Below are 5,087 nucleotides of genomic sequence, written 5' to 3'. Positions count from 1 at the left end.
TATGCTGTGCACTGTATCATGTATACATTTGCAGACATACATAAGTACTCTCCCTTAATGATGTAAGTTTTGTGATTGTGACTAGCTATGCTGCTGCTACATATGTTCTGGCACAGTTTGCAAAGTGTTTTATTGAATATTTGGTGCCATTCTGTATGTTGTCCTGTTCTGAGCTCAGTTTACTACGGATTAGTTTGTATTTCAGGTTAGGTGATTGTTTAAATGCCAATATTGGGGATTGGGGAAAATGTCTTTAGGTGTGGTATCCTCTTCAAGAAGTGGCTGTAGATCTCTTATGATTTTGTGTATGTTCTCTAGAATAGGGTTGTATTTGATTGCTAAGGGAGTCCGTGTTGTGCTTTCCTTCATTTTGTATTGCAGTAGTTGTTCTCGTGGTGCTTTTAAGGCAAATTTATTTTCTTATTTATTATCCTTGTCTTATATTCCTTTTTTCTGAATGATTCAGACATTGTCTTTAAATTTTTATCATGGTCCTCATTATCAGAGCAAATCCAATGAAGGCAGATCACCGATCATTACAGAGAGTGACAGGTGGGATGGATGGTCAGGGTTCCCTGCACTACAGCAAAAACATGAAGCCAGAGAAAGGAATAGACAGGACCCTATACTATGGAAAAATGGTCTAGAGGGGGTAAAGGGGACCATACAATACAGATACAAGTGATTTTGGAAGGGGAACATTGCAGAATTTTTTTTTTTATAACTTTAGAATAAAAAAAGAAAGAAAAAAACACTGCATACTGGCAGACAGAGATATTAGTGACCAATGGAGGGTGGGAGAGAGGTTTTCTATGGGCAGCTTTGAGCGGCAATGTACTCTTGTATTACAAGTTAAAAATAAAAGTGATCCCTCAAACGCAATTGCATTTTACACTCAACGTTTTATCTCAACTTGAAAGTTTGCGTAAAGAGTTTGACTGGAGGAAAAAGTTGCACTAAACTATACTTTTAATCCCTAAACAGCCATACCCCCACATTGAAACTACTCCACTACACTATTAACCCATAAAGCACCATAGCCCCCACATTGCAGACTACTTTGCTAATCTATTAACCCCTAAACTTCCACACCCCACATCACAAAGTACCCCACTACACTATTAACCCCTAAAAATGCCAAAACCCACATCAAAAATTGCCCCACTACTCCCTCATACCAACACTTTGCACATAGTTTTTTTTTTTTTTTTTTTTAAAGTGTTTTTTATTGGACAGCAAAAGAGCTTTAGGGGAAGGCCCTACCAAGTACCCTTATATAAGCGAGCGAAAACTTTTTACTTCAATTTCAATTTGTTATACATGCGGTAACCAATGCATGCAAAAAGCAGACGTTGAGTGCAGTTAACACGTCAGTAGGAGCAATAAATATCACTCTAGCCCACTATCAGGAATTTTAGAGTCGTGATGCACATTCGAAATTAAAGGGATACTCAGGTCAAATTAAACTTTCATGATTCAGATACCACATGTAATTTTAAGCAACTTTTCAATGTACTTCCATTGAAAAAAATATGCACAGTCTTTTTATATTTACACTTTTTGAGTCACCAGCTCCTACTGAGCATGTGCAAGAATTCACAGAATATACGTATATGCATTTGTGATTGGCTGAGGGCTGTCACATGGTACAGGGGGAGTGGATATAGTCATCATTTTGAAATTTGTTAGAAAAAATTCTACTACTTGTGTGAAGTTCAGACTTGTTATCATGCAGTTGTTAATTATGCAAATCTACTGTGTTTACTGGTCCTTTAATGAAATTCTAATAGTCAAAAAACTATTTCAAAGCAATGCATGTCTGCTGTTTCTGGAGAAAGGGGACCCCCAATTGTCTTATGACTGCAGTAATTGTCTTTAAATAATTAAGTGAGAAAGCCAAAGTTTGCAAAAAAAGTTAGATTGTTTTTTATATGATCTTATTTGGTGGCTAAATAGTGGCTTCAAAATGGGCCTGGATCAATACCTTGGGTTATCTACTTAGAAAATATATATAGTTTTCATAGGTAAATAGGCCAAGATAAATACCTTGGCCATTCATTTTATGAAATGAATATTCAAATGAATGCAAAATGAATCGATATTGATGAAACTCATCAGTATTCATCGTTTCTTTAAATAACATTAGGGGGTTAAAATACCTGTAGCGTGCTGGAGAGTGCACTAATCCTGATCCTTCTTTACATAGTCGCAGTGCGCACTAATAGAAGGGTTAGCAAGGCAGATCCTAGAGCCTGCGCTAAAGGTGAAGGTCTTTTAGCGCAGGCCCTGGGATCCATCACTCCTATTGGCTCTCTCCGAGACTCTGTGAAGAAGGATCGGGATTAGCGTGACTCTTTAAAGGTCAGTATTTAATGCTATAGGTGAACTTTTTCAACTGCAGCAAAGTAAAAAATACATTAATTTAACAAAAACAATGTAAATGTTTCACAAATATTCCGTATTCATTTAGTTTAAAATGAAACAAATAACAAATAAGATGGACAACGAATATTTGTGAAAAACTTTTTTTAATATTTGTTATGAAAGATTCGGCCAAACTGAATTTTCCGCCCGTGCACACCTCTCGTTCTAATGGAGTGATTCATTTTTTTTTTTAAATTCTTCTGTACTTTAGTTTTCTGTGAAATACCTGGTAGCAAAGGTGCTATTCTGTTTTTTTATTAAATACAAATCCTTTAAATACCTATGTTCTTCACTAAAATGTCATTTTTTAATGTTTTATATTTAGTGATAACTAATAATACTTTTTGTATTGTGCCCCATAGTAATATATGTGAAGAAGGACTCGATGTCTGAAGTCCTGAAGTTAGCGTGCCTTAGTCTTTCGCTCGCATATTAACCTTCTAGTTTCAACCTGTAATAGGCGGTAATCCAGATGCACTCATTTTTAGCTCAAGCAAAAAAAAAAATAGCATGACACTTGTAATCTGAACCTGTATCTATCTACATATCCTTTAAATTTAAATATACATATATATATATATATATATATGCACAAAACATGGAAGGGAACTGCACTCCAAGACCGGATCAGGTACACATCCTGTGACTCAGCAACATCCAGCCCTGGGTGCTAAATAGCACTCCAAAAAAGCTGTGATGTCACCAGAGCACAGGCAGTTAACCCCAGTCCAGAATGGGTGCAAGAGACAAGGGGGATTACAAATAAAAAGTAATACAATAACATAGTGTGTTGTATTACTTTTTATTTGTAATCCCCCTGGTTTCTTGCAGTACCTTGTGTACCTGATCCGGTCTTGGAGTGCAGTTCCCTTCCATGTTTTGTATTTTCTATGGGTGATTACATCCACCTGTGCACCCCTTCTTTGTTCTCAGTCTGTTTGGCTTTGTGAGCTTGAATGATAGTGTGGCTGTGTTAGGGACTCAGGCAATGGAAAGGACCTTGACGTGGTGCCTGAGCTTTCCCATTTGGCCAGATGCGGTGACTAACCTTTCCAGTTGTGATTTTATCTTAGCTGTGAGCTAGCTGGTGAGTGCTGGGTGTTTCTATGTGTTATATATATATATATATATATATATATATATATATATATATATATATATATATATATATAGATACACATATACAGGTATATGTATATATACATAAAACAAAATCCAAGAAGGAGACGTCGGCACCACCAACTCTTGAAGGTGTTATCTTTATTTACAGTCCAAATCCCAGAACGGCTCCTCCTAAAAAAATCTTTATTCTTCCAGATAAAATGAATCAACAGCACAATAAAAATAGCACAACCCGTCACAACCAGTAACACCTACAGGTTAAGCAAATACAAAAACATATGAAGTCAACACCCCTTCACATCTTACACGTTTCGGGATTACCCTTATTAATAGATACCTGGAAGGGATTACCTCCTTCTACTTATACTCATAACTATTATCTGACAGACATGATGACTCTTATAACATGATCGAGAATGTATATATCAATATTATAAGAAGGAATATTTGGGTCTGTAAACTTAAGTATCGTTTACCTGTCTTATATAACAGTAGAACCCTAAACCCATTTCTATAATTTATAATTTTCATAATTTTCACTCCTACTTTTGGCTATGTAGACCAGTAGAATAGATAGGGGTATATGAGGTTAGAATATTATTGCAAACAAATACATTTAGCATTATGGGAAATGTATAAACAAGACAGAATATACTACTGTTCAATAAGATTTTACATAAGCCCTTTAAATTTAAGAGTACAATTAATTGGTAATATTACGTATAGAGATTAGATTAGAACCAATCAAGTTTGGTAGATATGTCACTAGCCAATCTATCAGATAATAGTTATGAGTATAAGTAGAAGGAGGTAATCCCTTCCAGGTATCTATGAATAAGGGCAATCCCGAAGCACGGTGCCGACTTCATATGTTTTTGTATTTGCTTAACCTGTAGGTGTTACTGATTGTGACGGGTTGTGCTGTTGATTCATTTTATCTGGAAGAATAAAGGTTTTTTTTAGGAGGAGCCGTTCTGGGATTTGTTTTTGTTTGTGGAAGTTAACGTGGACTTACCTACAGGGCTCTCCTAATAACAGCTGCAACGTACGGAATCTACTAACCTCTGAACCCGGAAGAAGCAGGGATTGGTTGCGCGGAGTATTGGAGAAGGGGCGAGTGTGGTTTTGCATCACGGAAGATTTGACTCCTAGTAAGTCCGTGCTTATCTCCCTGCACATTTGTTTCAGATTATCACCATATATTTGGTCATCTGTGAAGGGGTTATTCTTGGAGGGTTTAGTGCAATATTGTGAGATCTCGTTTATCTGATGTGCATGAACACTGTTTTTGTTTGCTTCTTAGGGGGTCCATCTGACCCTTAGTCATGCTATAGAATACTACCATTCAATCCCTTTTATAGCACCTGTATCATATTTAATTACTTCACCTGTTCATTCATTGTAACATATACATTTCATAGTTCTATATCGCCATCTAGTGGTGATACAGGATTATTACTGATTTTAAACAAACTTTTTTCCATTTCACTTTTTTTAACCAATTTAATTTAGGGAATTAATAGAATGAGAGACAGATTATG

This window comes from Bombina bombina, chromosome 2, assembly GCF_027579735.1.
Source record: "Bombina bombina isolate aBomBom1 chromosome 2, aBomBom1.pri, whole genome shotgun sequence".
Taxonomy (NCBI): Eukaryota; Metazoa; Chordata; class Amphibia; order Anura; family Bombinatoridae; genus Bombina; species Bombina bombina.
This window is presented reverse-complemented; position numbering follows the sequence as displayed.